A 12,809-nucleotide genomic window follows, 5' to 3' on the forward strand; every position below is an offset into this window, starting at 1 on the left:
TTATCCCTTTTGGTGCAAATGTGGCTCATCTTTATGTATTTGCATTCTCTCAGAGGTCATGGAGTCTGGTGCACAGAGAAGGAATGCAAACCACAGTGTGAAATTTGCTCCTAGACAAGGGCAACCTGCAGGACATTTTGTGTGGTCTCAAATGACTTGTGACTATAAACCCTTTTGGACAGCTCTGTGAGTATGCATCTGTTAACTAAGTCTTACTTGGTCTAGACCTGTTACATTATTTAGATTTGAATGCTAATAACCAGTCCAAGGGCTCTCTGTGAAAGTTTTAATGGGAGCATACAAAGCTGCTTCCCTATTTTATGAGGGAAATCCCAAAGTGGAGAAAAATGCTGAGAATCTCACTTTCTTAAGGGGGCAACTGTGGGTTAGTTGAACAACTGTGCACAATTCAAACCCAAGTCTAACACTTCAGCAACTCATGGACTTTGTTTTCTTCTCCATGATTCATAGTTAATGAAATTATGATTGTCTTGCACTTTTGTAAAGCACTTTTGTTCACTAATGTCTGCTATGAAAGGGCTATGATTTTGGCTTGCCTTTTTCCTTTTCTAGCCATTTGTCTACCTTGTCTCTATCTTAGTCTTCTGAAAGCAGAATTGCCCTTTCCTGCATTGCAATTTCACCTCCAGTTTCTGACAGCTTCCCTGTTCTTTAGGCAGCTGTGTTTATAGGTCCAGCACCTCTCAGACAAACTCATCAGGAAACTCTGAAACAGGCAGTTAGCTAAGGAAGTTCCATGGCATCATGAGAGGCTGGACGCTAGAAAAAGTAACTGAGTAGGAGTAAGGCATGAGAAGGAAAGAGAAACCACGATGGGTTGGGTTGAGTGATTCTTCCTTTCTCCAGGAGTAACTGGGTCTACTCAGGATGGAAATTTCTGTATTAGTGGATGTGGCTGGCAGGAGAGAATCACAGCACATAGGCAGGCTTTTGGTCTTGAGGAGGAAGTTGGAGACCACAGAGAGAAGCAATGATGAAACACCACTGACTTCACAGATGGCAGAAACAATAGGTTCCAGGGATGGAACCCTGGAATTTGAAGCTTGTTCCAAGCTACAAATCAAAAACCCACCAAGTTGACTGAAAACAAGCTGCAAAGGATTTTCCATGCAAAAAGAGTCAAAGTAATCAAGGAGAGATTTTGGCAGAGATAAAGCTTTTGCTATTTCTGTCTCTCTTAGTCAGCCTGAGTTTTCCACTACTTAAAATAATGTTTAAAAAAAAAAAAAAAGAAAAAAAAAAAAAGAGAGGGAAAGAGAGTATTCTCCATTTTATTTACAGAAAATACAGATGTGTGATGTTGAACATGTTTTTGGTCTTCTCTATGAATCTCACTGTAAGAGAAAAAAATCCTGAGCTTGAATTCAGAGTTCTTACTCTAGCACCAATATACAATGGCCCTACCTCATGAAGGAATAAAATATCAATCTCATGATTATTTAAAATTCATTTTTTAATTTATATGTGTGAGTTTTTTCTTTTTTGTATTTTGTTCAGTGTTATAGAATAGTGTTAAAATTGGTAGTCAGTTTTTTAAATCACCAAATGGTTATAAACACAATACCTATCCTAACAAAATGCTACATACCTTTCTTTCTGGAAAGGATAAACAACATAAATTTCGTCCCCAAAATTTTACTAGCTTAAACAAAACAGCATTTTACCCCATCTAGTTACTATAGTACCTGCCAGGGTACCTTATTTCTTGTTCACACTCCTGTGTTTTTCTGTTTGTAAGGAATTGGACTTAGATCAAAATACTGACAAAGTTCAGGTTAAAATTCTTCACACAAAACTTTTGAAAACAAATAAATTAGACAAAGCTGTAATTGCCTCATGGATATTCTACAACAGGAAGGAAAGTCTGGATTTGCATAAATTATTTATTGAAAGTAATTTGCCTTATGAAATAAAGTATGTTGGAAGTAGGGATCAGAAACCGGTAAAAGTAGATGCTGGCGAAGGAGATAAACCCAAAGAAAGAAGAGAAGTGTAGTTCATGGAAATGGTTGTGAGGGAGTGCAAATTAGACATGAGTAAACTGCTGGAGTGATGAAGGTTTTCAGTGTTGTGGGCAAACCCAGTAATCTAAAGAGCTGTGAAAAGTGTTTGCATGTGTAAATTATATTTAAGGATACATTAAAAAGTCATGAGGAAAAAAAATATGAAAAAAAAAGCCTAAGAAAGCACTAAAGAATATGGGAGTCATATTAGCAGTCATGCAAGACAGTCATGATAGCAGTGTAGATCTGTACACGAGTAGTTTGAGACATTAACTATGATATATAACTTTGAGATAAGTATGTTTACCTAACATAACTTGCTGCCAGTGGAATATTGTTCCTTTCTTTATGCTGAATAGAGAATTGGTCATGAATGTCATAATCAAGATATTCTATGAGACTTTCCCTTCCTTATCTATGCTATTAGAATTTTGTTTAGGCAAATTCATTCTCAACAAATGGTAAAAGCTGAAATTTCAAAATATTTGGTTTGTGAATGTATGATATGAACAGAGTATTTTAATTTCTTATTTCTACAACCTAGTCACTGGAATATTATTTCTGCTTCTGCAGTACTTGCACTTCCTGCTTTTGCTGTTGTAGATTTAAACCTCCATGGGCAAAAGACAAAAATATGTCACCCATTTGTTTATAGCTATGTCTTAATGTTTCATTATTTACATCAAATTCTTATTTCAGCTTCCTTAATTTCTCTCTTCCTTTGTTTTTTGTTGTGGTTTGTTGTTTTTTTTTTCCAAACACAGTACAAGACCACTCTGGCTTTATACGCCACAGAGAGAATTAAATTCCATTCATCTTTGCAATTCTTATAGTCCACACTTAATGAAAAGGTTAATATACCTGGGAAAAGTGATGTAGCCCAGACATAGGCCACATTAGAAAGCACTACTAGGTCATCTGGTATTTGAACTTCAGTATCATTTATGAAAACCAGAGCCTTTCAGATTATTAGCATTTCTGAGAGAGTATATTTTTCTTGGCACTCTTGCATTTCAATATTCAGACTGAGACACAACCTGGGAATGCTGAGATGATGCATTGCAGCTCAGCTTGCTGACACAAGCAAGATGGTACCTTGTTGTTTATGGGGCTGAAACAGGAGTCTGGGTCAGGAGTGAAAGGGAGATGAAGGCCTGTGCTGAACGGAAGTGTCCTGAACCCCTGGGCTTGCTTCTCCTCCTTCTCCTCCTGGCACTGAGAAAAGGCAACAGAGCTGGAGCAGACTACTCTTGGAGTGATGCTCCCCTTTCCAGCCAGTTCTGATTTCCAAGATCTTTTTCTCTTCCTCATATACTTTATTCATTGGACCTTTATCTTCATTGAATGTCATCCCCTATTTCTGTCACTTAGGGTCATGAGGTCTTTCCTCAATTCTTCATGCTCTCTTGTGTTGTAATAACATGTTTGTGTTACCAGGCCATCTCTCCATTTGTTGTTTTACTTATGAGTAAGTTTGAATACAATGGATCTTAGCAAAGATCTTTGTAGAATCCCAGAGGTGAACTCTCTCTAATGTGAAAAGTGAGGTTTTATTTCTACAGTTTGATTCATGACTTTCTTATTCTTGAAAGCTTCATGGAAAGTAGGACACTTTCCCTCCTGTATATGCCTCTATAGAAAGTATGTACTCATTTTTATCACCATGTCCCAAAGGTTTTGGAGTTATTTGGGGCTTGGCAAGAATTCTACAAATGTACTGTCCTTTAGAAACAGGTTCTAGAGATAGCACACAGCATTTACTACCTGTGCTCTAGCTGAATGCTTCATTCTTACTTCTAGTGTCACAACAGTAATAAACCTGTGTAAGCTCTGTATTTGTTCTTCACAAATGAACTGTTTCTTATTCACTTGACAAAAGAAACAAACTGTGTTTTGCTTTGCTTTGTTTGGTGCCCATAAATATATCATATGAGTCTACTTCAATGGAGTGCATAGTTCTACATAGTATCTGAAATTTTTTTTGTAATCTCAGTCCTACTGTTCTCCAGAACAATAGGTACTCCAGAATCCTGTGTGTTTTCTTAGCATTGCTCATCTGATAGACTCCTCTCCACAAAGCTGGTGTCTTGAATAAATGTTCTTCTCTAAATTATAAATTGTGGCCACCTTGATATTCCTCCTAACATTTTTATCATCCTTTGAATGAACAGGCAAGTTCACAGCCCCAGGATATGTGAGTGCTCTCTGCTGTTGTTTGCAATTTGTATTTATCTTTTGAAAGAGATAGCTTGGGATGAAGTCTTAGCTACTTGACTGAGGGAGCGTAAGATTCCTTTATCTGTCTTGTTACTCTTTGGTCAGGTTGCATCAAGGGAGCATGGATCAGTTTTAATGATTGAAGTGGCAATTAGTGCTGCTGAGCTATAGTTTCAGGTTTTTAAATTATAGAGACAGGGAAATGGGGGCAGCAGAGAGGGAAGGAAGGCCTCAGAATCTGCCTAAGCAGCACATGAACTGGTAGTGCAGCACATTGCATCTCTATTCAATAAATGTCCATTTCAGTCTCTTTTTGCGGTCAAGTGTGAAGAAACATCATCTGTAATTAATAGCAGTTTAAAAAATCCATATGAATACATGCCAGCACAAGGAGTGAAATAGGAGACAAAAAGCATTGGAAAAGAGAATAAAAAGTGTTTCAGAACAATGGTGAAGACTCACGTGACCAGCCTGTGACATAAGCAGAAGCTTCCAACACAAAGCTTTGGGGCACACATCTGAGCTAAAGGCCTTTTTAGGACCATGCCAGATTTCATAGAGATAAAAAATGCTGTCACACGGGTTACTCCAGTGTGTGAGGTAAGGTGAAAGTTATCTTCTCCATGCATCTTTGCATATGTTGAAAAACATACAGAGACTATGGTCTCCATGAGCAAAAATCACAAGCGGAAGACAGCACCCACATAGAAGGAAGTCAAAGTACTAACCAACCACTTGCCATTGACTGAATTTTTGCTCATTTTAGAGCTGGAAACTGTTCCTGTGCTTTCCTAGTTTGTTCTAGTTATGTTGATATAAGGTTTGGCCTAGAGCTCAGCATATGGCTTTGCATTAAGATTTGATCTCCTCCTGTTTTATTATATGTCATGAATATTATTTCAATTTTAAATACTACTTATTAATTAATACTAAATACTGCTTTCTTAATAATAAAGTCAGCGAAATTTGACTGAGCACTTATTTAGACATGGATTTTCACCTTATAAGACAGCTTACCAGAAACCTGAGAAAAGTGACATATGAGTCAAGAGGGTATATGTCCATCCATCTAATACTTTAGGGATCTGTATCTGTCCTTTTCACTCCTTTGTGCTCTCTTATATTTTCTAAGTTTACTGTACTAACAAATTATACAAAGCCAGGGTACAAACTCAGCTCAGGCACTTTATTTATCAAACTGCTTAATAATTAGCAGACTCAACTGGCAGGACACTGGCATGGTGTGGCTTACAGAGTGAGAGTTCCCAAATGAGGACTCTGCCCTCAGCAGCCAGGCTCAGCGCAGCCTCCCTGCTCCAGAGAGCCAGGAGTGAAGCTGGCATCAGTTGTGCCATGCCACATGGCTTTCTCCCAGTGTACTCACTGGTACAGATGTAACCATTATAGTCTCTATCCTTGGGAAATCTTACAGGCTAAAACTGTTTACCATTTCTGCAGTCCTCCAGGGAAAGGGATAAGTGCAGTTTCCCCACACTAGCAGCTGGGAAGGAAGCACAGAACTACTGAATGACAGAAAAAAAAAACACCCATCCCTGGCAAAAACAGTGGTGAAGCTCCAAAAAATGGAATTTCCATAAGGCTATGCCAAAATAGTGTTTTCTGCCTCTATTATTGCTGTATTGCTGAAAAAGGCTAGTAACTCAGAATTTGGTTTCATTAAAAAAGGTGGGCTTGGAAGTTTAGTAAAAACTAAAATCATATAGAGCTCCTCCATGTACACAAAGTAACATTCAAACTCAGCTTCTGGATCCATTATAGCCCATGATCATGATACAAACACATTATATAGAAAACCCAGACTCAAATTTTCTCTTAAAAAAAAAAAAAAAAAAAAAAAAAAAGGTGGAAAGATCTTGGTCAGTTTTGTGCATTACAGCATGACTGATTTAAATCTTATTAACTCAATGGTGTGCTAAATCAGCTCACCCTTTGTGAAAACTTGAGTGAGCCAGCAAAGGAGAAATACTTGATCTGTCTTGAAAAGTGTTTTTTTCAGACTCAGGTTGTCTAAGAAAAGTGAGCTGCTTTGAGTATCCATTTTGATGACCTGCTGTATAAAATACATCCCAAGAAGTTGCAGTCATATTCACTTGTTCAGTATTTTAAGATAAACAGACATTAGACTGTCACAGGGTAGTACGAATAATGCTCCCTTCACAATGGTGGCATGGTCTCAGCATATTGGCTCTGGGGATTTTTTGCATGACTTCACTAGTAACACATTATTTCAGGTCACATATCAGCTAGCTCAACAAGAATGCCAGTGACTTTCACCTTGTTCCAGCTCCCTATAAACATAATATTTATAAGTATTGTATTGTCATGTATTTACTTACCAAGCAGTACTTTTGAAAATAATTAGTCTAGCATGAGAAAACATAAATGCTAGCAGAAGTAGTCACAAGTCTTTCATGCTTTCAAATGCAGCTTCTGGCATCTTAAAACCATGGAGTGAGAAAGGATGTCCCGGTGTACATTGTCTTGTTTGTGCTTTCCCTGTAAATGTCCCATTGTTATTACTCTGAGTGCAGCTCCACCCATGGGTGGCAGCAGTATGTACCTGCAAAGCACTGTTATCCATCTAACCTTGTCTAATTAATGTCTAATCCATCTAATTCTGCCTAACATTGTCAAACTATTAGATCGTTTGGTTGCCAGTGTCCCATTTTGCTTGCCTTTACTCTGACCATTTTCTACGAGGGATGAATCGCCACAATGAAAGCAGAAGTTTCCAGTATTAGGGAAAATATCTAAGAAATCTGTATGTGTGTTTATTGCCAATCGAATAATTGCATTTTTACCTATTTTCTATGAAAACTTATGTCATCACCTTGCTCTTTTATTCTGCTGAGGTCTTGCACAGACATTAACACTCTGTGTTGTCCTACATCTGACTAAATGCTTTCAGCTCATACCTACTGTATCAGTTAAGTTAGTGGGCATTTTCCAGCTGATTTCAAAAGGCATGTGCTTGGTGACTACCTAAACTAATTCATGCTTTTGAAAGCCACTTTGCAGAAGATTTCCATACCCATATGAGACAATGGAAGTCCTCTAATTCTAAAGCAATACTTTTTTTTTTTTCTTATTAGAAAATATTTCACCTTGCTCTTATAAAAGATTAAATATTGTTATTTTCTAAGTACTATTCTAATTTTAGGAAGTGGTAATTTGGTTAGTTAGGCTGTTACAATCTGGGGAACAGAGAGAGTCCTCCCTGACAGAGTTCTAAGCAGTTATACCTTCAAACCTCTAAGAGTTACCATATGCAGGTTTCCCATTTCCCTCTATCCCATTGAGCATACATTAGCAATTCCTAACATAATCTATTGAAATGATTCAGCTACTTCACAGAGTGTTGTTTTTAAAATGAAAAATGCTATGATCTTTTAATGTCTTCACTGTTATAATATGTACTAAATTAACAGAACCCTGGTGCTCTGATCATTTACACCACAATATGCTATTTAAAACTAGAAGCCCAGCAGGCGATTTTATTTTTATTAATTTAGTATAATTTTAAACATTACAAAAATAGCTGTCTTACAGCTTCCCTGCTGAGCTGTAGATTGTTGCCACAGCCTCTGTAATACTTTATCAGGAGAGTAACATCACTATAAATACTGCATAGTTGATTCTAATTTCAACATAGAATACAAAAAGATGTAGAAGGCTGAAGAAAAGACGAAAAAGAAACAGGGGTGGTTCTGTTTTACATTTTGTTTGTCTATTTTTTTCTTGCTTTTAAATATTATTTCCTCATGGGTTTTTCTCTAACAGGAGTTGTGAATTTGTAGTCAAAGCCTAAAGGCTGGGTTTCCACATCCTAGCAAATTTCAGATGCGTTGCACGATGCTGCTGTAGGAAAATGAGTTTCACTCTGTCTTCCTTGTCTGTCATCTCTGTCGTTCTCCAGTGGACTAATCACTACTGTAATGTTACTGTTCAAGTCAAATGTGCAGTGTAAGAGCAACCTCACATGAATTGGAGCTTTACAGTTTTAAGTACAGAACTGGTTCACATCTCCTCACGTTTGTGCGTATTTAGTGAGATTACATCTGCCTGGAAAAAAATCCAAAAGGCAACAGACAATTATAATATCCAAACTTTTACCTGTACTAGGGATGGAGACAAAGTCAGATAGGCTTTTGGCTGTTTTATCTCACTTTTCCCTTTTTAGAATAAGTGGAGTTGAGCAGAAATCTTGCCAGGAACATTGCTTTCCAATGGAAGCTACAACCCCTTAACAATGGAGGGGTCTTGGCAATGAAACAATGTTTGCTATAAAAAATATGTGGTTTCAGGTACCACAGTCCACCAGTCACAATAAAAATCTGGAATGGACTGCTAGAGGAAAGAACAGATTATGGCTGAAAGTAATTTAATGTAAAAAGATGTGAGTTACTAAATTTGAGCTCACTGTGGGACTCTTCAGTGCCTGTATTATTTATACTTCTTGACTGATCAATATTATACTTTGTCTTAAGGCAAGTTACAGTGATTTTTATATTTTTTTTACTAGCTACCTGTATTATGGACCGTGGTGGTACTTTCCAGGTACAACTCTAAAACTAAAATCTGAAAACTGAACAGAACTCAATTCTAAATGATTAGGATTTACCATGTGGTTATGTAAGGAAAAGCATATTTAACTAGTTGTCAACTGGTTTTCCAGTAACATCTCTATAGTTTCATTAAAAATTACTGATTTGGTAGATCTAAGGTGTGAATGTGATTGTCATATATGCCCCCTTTTTGTATTTGAGAGAATGGACCTTACATTCAAAATGCCTTGACACTTGAATGTTAAATGTCATATAGACATTGATTGAGTGACACATTGGCAATTCAGTGGTGCCTCAGATGGGCAGCACACTGGCCTGTCAGGGACCTACAGCGCAGGCAACCTTCCTCCTTGCTGACCCATCACTTAACCCTGATTAAATCAATAGTATTTTTCTTTGCAGCGCATCAATACTAACTAGAACTCCCCCACCAGCCCTCAGTCCATTGAAGTGGGCTAACCAAGTGCCTGTTAATTAGCTAAGATAAACGTGTTCAGTACTGAAACATTTGTTCCTAGAAAGTGTTGCTGTATCCCTAGTGCTGTGATGTTTATACCTATGTACCCACGTATGGGAAATACTAATTCGTCTGCAACTCTCTTCTTTTTCAACAACTGCCAGGAGATTGTGAGTGAGGTAAGTAATTCCAAGGATATTGGAAGAAATGAGGCATGAAATAAAAGCTTTCCTGCACTCTCTGCTGATCCTCAGGAATGTAAGGCAAATCACTCTAGTAAAGTATCCAGACATTAAGTAAGGCACTAGGACAGTAAGGAGTGAGCTCTCTGTGTGACACTCTCCTGAGCTGATGACATCAATATGCTCACTCTGAGTTCATGATAATATCTACAAGATGTTGTTTTACTTCTTGACAATTCCAGAGGTCTTAACATTCAAGACTTCACAAGATTTAAGTAAGCTCTTTTTTCCTTCTCCTTTTCCTTTTCCTTTTCCATTTCCCTTTCCTTTTCCTTGTTTGCTTAAGAAAATATTTCATGAACTGAGCGCATGCACTGACAGTGTTAGACATAGTTAAGTATTGGGCAAGTCGCTATACTTAAAGTTATGAGTTGACTAATTAAATTAATCAAGTGGATCTATCTGAGTGTTTCAGCTGTTTTGTGAACAAAAGATAAAAGACTCTGAATGGCTTGTTCTGAGCAGCTTCCATTAGAAACAAAGTAGGATTTTGCTATTTAACACTGGAATTTTCTTTTCCTATGGAAAACCTTTGTGTGTTTTTTACTCTTGTCAAAAGTAGTTGTGCTGTCGGCTCAGTAGATTACATGACAAAGAGATTTAGAAAAACATTGCCACAGATTGTTAGTGAAAGTGATTTTGGATTTGGAGGATTTGGAGATCTAGCTCTGAGGACATTGCCCTGTAGGACAATAACTGTCCTGAAAGGAAGACATACATATTGGTATCATTGTTCTTTCATCAAACTGCAACAGGAAAGACAATACTGCAATATTGATTTGGCCAGAAGGACTATATTCAGATTTAATATTGCTTTCCCATCAAAACAGAAATCCTCGTCTTACTCATCCAAATGGCAGAGGTCCCATACATTCCAGCAATAAGATCTAACATGGTAGACTTATTCCAAGATACATAGCAAACGTGTGTTTTTCTGATTTTCTGTATTTTCATACCTAGTTTATAACATAGCTACAAAAGCAAAAGTAAGATAAGGTGTCTGATTTGTCTTTCCAAAGACCAGCTATTGAAAAATCAACATTCTTGGACATGAAAAAAAAGTGTACATAAAGTTACTGTTTCTCCCATTTGTGAAATGTGAAACAGATCTGCACAACAGGCTGTGATTTCTGCTAAGAATACTACACAAGTCTATACAGTTTCAGAATGCTACAGTTTTTTAAAAGCTGAAATTAAATGGGTTGTCTGTGACAAAACAGGAGATTGCAACTCTCAAGGAGTAGTTGTTAACAATGTGCTGAATTATCATAAAGTGTTCATGTAATATAGCTTTAAAGACTCATGCTGTTTGTCATAAAATACATTTTCAGTAATCGATACATAAATTACGCTTTAGATTACAGGAACGTAGTTTTTATCAATTCACATTGGTTTGAACTGCAGTTTGGCTAAGCCCAGATACATTGTAAAAATATTCTACATGTACTAAAAACTGCTTGATCCTTTTTCATTGTTTCTTAGTAAGGCACATACAGCATTTTATTAAATTATTTTCCAAATGTTATTTTGTAAAGAAATTTAATAAAATTTACTACTCTGCAATCCATTGACCACTTCCTAATTTAATTTTCATATTCTGCATTTCCTGGGATTTACAATTAAAATTGTGATGAGCCAGACATTCAAACTCTTACATGTGTGAGATTATATTAATTTTTTTAAGCCGAATAATAGCAAAAGGATTTTGTTTTTGTAAAATATTTTTAAACAGAAAAGTGCAAGCAAATGAAGTCTTTAGTACATCAATTGTGAAATCATTACTAAGTTTGACAAACAATTTCTTCTCTTTTTCTTACTTTTTTACCCACTCCACTGTTCAGCAAAGTTGGCTGTTTATGCCAATGCCAGATACAGTTAATAGAAAATAACAGTTCTGACATTTTATACTCTCCAACATTGATCAAATATAATTAGAAAAATTCTGTTCTCGAAAACAGACACTGTCATTAAAATTCTTGCAGATTTATTTACATAAAACTCAGCATGCGTGTAACTAGGAATCATTTTTTCCTATCCTGAGCTTGGTAAGGGTCCTTTAACTAGTCCCTGAGCTTCTTAGTCCTTTTACTCTAAAAGCAGCACAAATACCTGAGTTTACTCAATCGTTCTGACAAAGTCTATCATTCAGGCCTCCCAGAAGCAAATTTCAATTTATGCTTATGCCTCCACCATTTTCATGTATAGAGGACTCTTCTCAAAACTTTGTAGTACTTCAAATGGATACTACATTGTGTACCTAGAAAGTAGCTTCTCTTTAAGTTTTTATTAGAGCCAATAACATGCCTAATTTATAGGAGGACACATTTGAGGATTGAGAGCCATCTATAACATCCACCGTGTGGCAAAAAAGACAGACAGGTTTTGCCAGGGTCACTAGGAAAGCATGATAAATTATTGGCTCCAGAAGTGCCAGAGAAGACATAAGCTTAGAGGGCTTTGTAGTTTGGCTGCCTATATGAAATAGCATTTTTTTATAAAAATATAGATGTATTATTTTGCCAAGCCATAGCTCTGCCTAGTCTGCTCACTCAGCATTGAAGGTCAATACTCTTATCACTGGCTTGCTATCAGCAGTCTGTTGTTTCCCCCTGTATTTAATAGGGAAGGAGCAGAAGATGAGTCCCACCCATCTGAGGACTGGGCCAAAGGATGTCTTGGTGCAGGAGATACAGCTGGTCCTCTCCGATGCAGGACCCTGCTCATGTCGGGATGTATTGAGAAACAGTGTCAGAATGAATAAAATACATGTCCACATGATGTGATCTCTGCTGTACTGTTTCTAGACTTCCAGCCCCATTTCAAGAGCTGTTATAATAGACAAGCCTACTGAATAAAAAACCCAAAACACCTCAGCCAATAAAGATATACACCAATAAGGGCCTGAAAAAACAAATTGCAATTTCAGCTACAATTCCAAGCAATATTCTTGACAGTGGACTGTGGCTGCTTATAAGTATTTTTCTGATTAAGAAGTATATCTGAATGGATCCTAAACTTTGCCTAGAACTTACAGAGTTGATTTCAATAAAAGTAGTTTGCAAGCAGTTCACAAAGAAGACAAGAAACTACATCATACTTGTACTGGATTTCATTGCTGAGTAACATTTTCATCAGCAAGAAAGTTTTCACTTCCAGGATTTTCTAACAGATATGTTACCAGGGAGATTAGTTTATATAATGGAAAAGTAGATGAGTCAAGGGAGCAAAATGGTCACTAACAAGTGCTTCATATCACAAGCAGACTACAATTTTTGTCCATCTC

Source organism: Apus apus, chromosome 2 (genome assembly GCF_020740795.1).
Source record: "Apus apus isolate bApuApu2 chromosome 2, bApuApu2.pri.cur, whole genome shotgun sequence".
NCBI classification, from domain to species: Eukaryota; Metazoa; Chordata; class Aves; order Apodiformes; family Apodidae; genus Apus; species Apus apus.